The following is a 6,672-nucleotide window of genomic DNA, read 5'->3' as shown; positions in this document are numbered from 1 at the left end:
GTCTAAACCCACATTCCCTTCTACCCCTGTACAGGCATCACAGAGAATAAATGTGCCAGAAACATGAGGCCCCCTCCTTATGCCCTTTCAAAGGAGCATCTGACCTGAAGAGCCAAGGCTGAGGTTTCCTTTAAATATCCCTATTCCTATCAGTATCCAGAACCTCTCCAGTGTCATTGCTCAGTCCACCCTACAACACAGAGCAGCTGAATGTCCTTCAGAGGGGACACAAAGGATGTGTGAAAACACCTTCCTGGTTTCAACAGTTCAGCACCCGAGGTTTCTGCCTGTACCAAAGAGCCAACACTCTTCCCTTCTCTCTCTTCCACCTTCTTCCTAGAGAAAACCTCCATATGCTACTGCAAAGTTAGGACTGATACTGCATAGAAAGAAGAGTCAGAGGGACAGCACACATGGTCAAACTCAGGTGCTGCTTCACTCTTCTAACAGAGGATGGAAAAAGCCACTACAGAGCAGCCAGCATGGCCATGACAGGTGTCTTGCAGCACAGTCCCCATAGCACAGGTCCTGCTGCAGCACCCTGCTGGCTGGGACAGTGTCTCCAGCCCCTGCCAGCGGAGGTGACAACAGGTAGGAAACCACGACAGACTGCCATGTCCCCTCTCTGTCCCCATTCTCTCGTCCCTGAAATCCAACCTGGTGCATCCTGGGGGAAGCCCCATCTGCTTCTCATTCCAGACCATGTCATGTCATAATTATTCCTAATTATGCCTCATTTAACTTGATAGGTACCAGATTGAGAAGGATGGCCTAGTGAGAGAGAGCATCTTGGACGGCCGCGGCGGCGAGGCGCAGCCGGGGGAAGTGGAAGCAGGAACGACGGAAGGGACAGGAGCGGCACCGCCGCGCCCGGCAGGGGGCGCCCGCCGGCCCGGTGAGCCCCGCGCGGCCCCTGCGGCGGCGGGAGGCGCGTGCGCCCGCCCCCAGCCCCGCCCCCAGCCCCGCGCGCTGAGGGGCTGCCCCGGGCCCGGGCCGGGAGCGGCGCGGGGCGTCCGAGTGCGCTGAGCGCCGGCAGGGCCCCGCCGCCACCCAGGGGCCGGCGGATCCGGCTGCCACTTGGATCACAGAGTCACAGCATAAGCTGAGTTGGAAGGGACCCGCAAGGGTCATCGAGTCCAACTCCTGGCCTGCACAGGGCCATCCCCAAGAGTCACACCCTGTGCCTGAGAGCATTGTCCAAACGCTTCTTGAGCTCTGTCGGGCTGGCGCTGTGACCACTGCCCTGGGGAGCCTGTTCCAGTGCCCAGACACCCTCTGGGTGAAGAAACCTTTTTCTGGTCTCTGACATAAACCTCCCCTGACACAACTTCAGGCCGTTCCCTCAGGCCCTGTCGCTGGTGACCAGAGAGAAGAGATCAGTGTCTGTCCCTCCTCTTGCCCTCACAAGGACCTGCAGTGAGGTCTCCCCTCAGTCTCCTCCAGGCTGAAGAGAACAAGAGACCTCAGCCACTCCTCATACACCTTCTGCTCAAGGCTGGTCACCATCTTCATTGCCCTCAGTGGACATTCTCTTAATATCTTTTTTATTGTGGTGCTCAAAACTGCACACAGGACTCAAGGTGAGGCCACCCCAGTGCAGAGCAGAGTGGGACAATCTCCTCCCTTGCCCGGTGGCGATGCTGTGCCTGATGCCCCTCAGGACACTCTTGGCCCTCCTGGCTGCCAGGGCACTGCTGGCTCATGTTCAACTTGCCATTGACCAGGGCCCCCAGGTCCCTTTCCATGGCACTGCTCTCCAGCACCTCATTCCCCAGTCTGCATGTACCATACCAGTAGGGTTGCCCCGTCCCAGGTGCAAAATCTGGCACCAGTACTGCACTGCAGAGGGTATTTGCAACTGGTCACTACAAAATTGACACTACAAAAATAATGTTGCCAAGACATTGCTCAGAGTCACATGTTGGGGCTCACATGTTCCTCCATCCCCGCTGAAGGCCTACACAAGTGTTTTTTAACAAGTGTGTGCTTGTCATCCTGCAGGAAAGCTCTGCTCCTTGTTTTTCCACACAACAATATCACCTGTGAACACCTGGACATGGGCAGAACCCTCATTGATGCACCAGAAGACACGCTGAGTGCCAGGCAGCTGATCCTCCGTGACAGGTATGTCTCCACCACAGACCCTAGCCACTCTTTTCCTCTTTATGCATCAGCCATAGGTCAAGGCTGACATGTCACCTGCTGACCTGCAGGTCCAGCAACAAGTAAAGTGCCAGAAGATACAAAAATGTCAGGGATGTTGACCAACAGAGGCTGGTTTTCAAGGGGCACTTGCTGCTCCGCACTTCTCTGGGGCCTGCACTGCAGTAGTCAGTGAAGAGGCAAAGGAAGCTGTCTAAAAATAGTATCATTGTGACCTAGGCAAAAAGACATTTTCACAAAACCTTTTAGGTCAGGAGGGAATTAGCCAGCACAGGGGAAAAACATGAAGAAGTGGCATCCTCACATGCACTGCTCACTTTCTGGGGAAAAAAAAACCCCACAACTTTTTGGCATGGGTCTGAGCTCCTGCAGCAAAAATGGCTGTTGGGTGAGCCAGCACTCCCCTGTAGTCAGTTGCAAGCTGCATCTCTGCGGTGATGCAGGCATTGCATCTGCAAAGCTGCTAGCCATCCCCTCTGCCTCTTTGCCCTCCTCAGGAGCCACCTCCCAAAAAGCCCACCAGGGCAACAGGCCTTCATTGCGCCTGTCCTTCCAGCTTACGGCTGTGCTGCTGCAGGGGGATGGGGTCAAATTCCGGAGGGAGAGAAGGAGGCAAAGCCACCTGCAATGCAATCAAGCGACTGCTGTGGGAAGAAGCCAGGCAGCAAAGAAAGGATGATTTACTGACACAAGCTAAGCCAATATAAACACTTATGATACAGGTGCCTGTGCTCTCAGATATTGCCTGACTTAATTCAATTGTTTTGTAAACTGATTTAGTTAAATCTGTATAAAACTGGTGTTTAAACAAGCCCAAGCAGTGGTTAAAATGTTGTTAATAAAATACATCACCATAAAACAAATATGTATTACCAAGGCTTCCTTTTTGCTGACAGGACATATCCTTTCTCTATTTCTTTTTCCCTCTGTTCTTTTCTTTAGAGATTGTACATTCTGCTGTGCCATGACTGTCTCTTTCTGTACTGTACAAAAATAGGGTTGTCTCCATTCAAAAGTATGCAAGTCCACCTCTAGCATCTCTCACTGTTGTATAAAGTAGAACTGGGGAGACATTTATTTATTTTATATAACCTTCAATAAGATTTGACCCAGAGCAATATTTTTAAGCAGATTTTAAGCAAAGTAGTTTATTCTGGATCCAGCCTGACCTCTTTCATTCTTTCCAAACTGACCTATCTTACAGTTTGGAGTTATTTAATCACTCTGAAAAGATGTTCCCATTTTCCTTGTTTTCAGCAAGGTCACTTTTTTTTAGCAATGTTAGTATTTTGTTAGTATTTTTAAGTCCTATTCCAAAATCATCCAAATCAAAATTTATCTGTGTCCAAAATTAACTGTTTCAAAATACCGGTATCTTCTCTCAAACTTGGCCCAAATGCCCAATTAGTTTGGTCTCCTCCACCAAAACCCTTTCATTTTTTAAACAAATGCATGGCAGAGTTATAAAAAAAATAGTAAGACAAAATTACTGTACCCCTAGTAGAAGTCAACAACAATAGGACTAGCATAAGTCAACTTTTCCCTTGATACGTCTCTTTTTGTGGTCTTTGATTCATTCAGAAGAGAAATTTTGGCAAGTGCTTCCAAGATCCAGCTGTTTGCACACCTGCATGACGCACTGGAGCAGTCATTCCCTTGGGGAGGCAGGTGGGGGGTGGCTGGAGCAGTCACACTAAGCAGCAGGAATTGCCACTGATGAAAATGAAGGAAAAAGGAACACATTTGAAAAAAAGGCAGTGGGAGGACGGGAGACAGCAAACTTCCTGTATCACATGGGCAGCTCTGAAGGAGTTAGGAGGGCTATACAGAAGTAAGGTGGGCTGGGGCTAGTTTGTGGACAGGATAGGAAGCAGCCGCTGGCCAGGTAGGGAAGCAGGAACCAGTTAATCTCTGAGACAGTGTGAGACCTATGGGCTCTGGAATGAAAGAGGCCAGAGTGCCAAGTTGGGGTGAGTGGCTGGAGGATGCACCCCTAAGTAGAACTCTAGCTTGGTGGGCATCCACTGCCTGCTACTAATACAGTCAAATGGCACCCAGAGGCAGCCACCTTCTTGCCCAGAGAGCAGCCTGGCCTCCTAGCCCATGCCACGCAGTTCTGCTGATTATAGCCTAGAAGCCAGGCAGCCACGGAGCACAGCTGCACAGCATGTCAGTACCTCAGAGGAGCCCAGCCAAGCCCCCACGGCCTCACATTGCTGCTGTCTGAAGAGTGCAGACCCTCCCCTGAGGAAAATGGTGTGTGTACGAAATCTCATGGGAGAGGTTGTCACCCGTGCTCTCCCATCTGTCCCAAATTCTTGCTCTTTATCAGTCCCATAGCCCCTTTCCACTGCAAGACAAAGGTGCAGATTGGCTCGGGTGCCAGCACAGGGGTTGGCTCCTAAGAGCTGTGTTAGGAAGGGAACTCTGCTCCAAAGGACACATTCAGAGTAAGCCCTGTGCACATTTGGCAGGGATCATAATCCACAACCACCCAGCCTGGTGACATCGCTGGAGGCCTCAAGAGTAGACAGTCCAAGCCAGGATTTGTGATTGTTTACCTTGACATCCATTTGGATACACTCCAAGTGTAGACAAGGGATTTAGATGCCCAGATTATTTGCCCTCATGGCAGCAATGCACAAACACAACTACTAGGAAGATTAGAGATATTCCATCTGCTTAAATTGCTCCCCTTTTCCTGCCAGCTCTGATAACCATGATGATGGGGATTTAAGCCCCAGTGCTACTAGCTGTGACTGGCACCAGTGTGATGATTATATTTCCCATGGGACCACCCTCCCAGCTCTGTGCAGTCCATCTCTGCTCATTTCATCACAGCAGTAGTCTCATCTCTGCTGGTAGGGCCCCATTCCTCATCCCCCATCAGCAGTCCCCAACAGCTCCTGTGTAAGGCACTAGATAAAATTGTAGCAGAAAGATGGCTCTTCCCTTTTTATTTGGCTGTTTAACCAAATGGAGATAGTACAGATCATGAGAAAAAGCAGCAGACAACAGAAGGAATTAGAGGAATTGTAGATCTTAGTTGCCTTCGCACGATTGCAAGTTCTTATGCTAGTTTTATTCATACTTCGAAATGTCACCTCTTTGGGCTGTGGCCAAAAATATTAAGTCTCAGTCCACAGTGGGAAAATAGAGGCTTCAACTAAAAGTATCTTTACTAAGCTTTAACTAAACCATTTGTTATCAGTAATTGCTACAAAATAAGAGGCACTGTTCAGCCCTGCATCTTTGGAAGGAAATGCTCGAAGTAATTATGAGTTTAGAGTGCAATTGCATAATGGTTTAATCTCAAGCACTTTCCTTGATAGTAGACAATTCTGTTGTTAAGCTGTGAACTCGGAGTGTGTTTTAGCACTTTTGTCTCCCTATGTCATTTGAACCTGGAGAGCAAAGTCTTCCACAACTTCAAGTGCTCAGTGTTGTGGTTCTGCTCCCCAGAAAGAAGGCACCTCCCAAAGCACACCCTTGCCTAGTGAACAACATTTTCCATGGCCTCGGGGGGAATTTCACCAATTCTGAATCCATTAGAACCTTTTTCTAGCACAAGTTAGGGGTCTCCTAAACAAATAAAGAGACAGCTCAACCTGACTCCTATTTGAGAGCACGGATAAGGAAACAGCAGAGACTAATCTCCCTGGGAGGAAGCCGCATGCGTTTACTGTGCTATTGCAGTCTTAAGCCTTCCAGCAGTGCACACACTGGGGTCTCGTAATCTTCCCCTCTGACCCTTCTCCTGGAGTGGGTCAATTGCAGTAGATTGTGGGAAGTTAGTGATGGTGGTTGATGACTGATTTTAGAGCATGTGTTCCCAAACTACCAAAGAGGAACAGTTTGATTCAGAGGAACCCTCTCCCTTTACTTTTCTCTTTCTGCAGCAAGCCCAACACACAGTAAGATTGGTTGTTGGTTATCTGCTCTCATGTCATCTCATCTCACTATCTCAGCTATGAGATGCAGCTCCTCTTCTTATTCCTGGCAGTCAAATGCAGTAAACTTGTGCATTCTCTCATGCTTTTGGGTGTCCTGGTTTATCCTTTTGGAGGGTCAGAGGATGCCTTCAGAGCCATTCCAACCCCTGCTGCATTCAAATAAATTGCCTTTTTCTTTTTTTTTTTCCTTTTTTTAATCATCTAGAAAACACTGTTCGCCTTCTAGAGCTGACAGTTATTCCCACACACTCAGGAGCAACAAAACAAACAAAACTACATCCTTTGTAGTCAGCTTTAGCACGTAAGGGCAGAAGTACCCAAAGCTGTCTTTCTGGAGGGAAAGAATGGAGGGAAGCTGTGACTGGGGAGTGTGCTCATAATAATGTTTATCTGACATGCAGCCCACAAATTCTGATGGGATGTAAGATGATGGCCACCAATATAAGACCTTTTGCTAGGCTTTTCAAAAGGTTTTCACAAGCTGCGAGTCACCTGTGGACTGTAAGGGAGGAGCTGCAGTGGGACATACATTGTTTAGAGTGAACTGTAGGACATG

The 6,672-nt window shown here is 48.9% G+C and overlaps 1 long non-coding RNA gene across 1 annotated transcript; it reads left to right on the top strand.

The window, feature by feature from the left end:
• The first annotated feature begins 747 nt into the window (after window positions 1-747).
• On the top strand, window positions 748-2,946 carry LOC125324458. Its single transcript, XR_007202976.1, has 3 exons — window positions 748-895; window positions 2,002-2,124; window positions 2,661-2,946. It is a non-coding gene; the product is annotated as an uncharacterized LOC125324458 (long non-coding RNA).
• Window positions 2,947-6,672: the final 3,726 nt, after the last annotated feature.

Source organism: Corvus hawaiiensis, chromosome 4 (genome assembly GCF_020740725.1).
Source record: "Corvus hawaiiensis isolate bCorHaw1 chromosome 4, bCorHaw1.pri.cur, whole genome shotgun sequence".
Classification (NCBI taxonomy): domain Eukaryota; kingdom Metazoa; phylum Chordata; class Aves; order Passeriformes; family Corvidae; genus Corvus; species Corvus hawaiiensis.
This window is presented reverse-complemented; position numbering and strand designations above follow the sequence as displayed.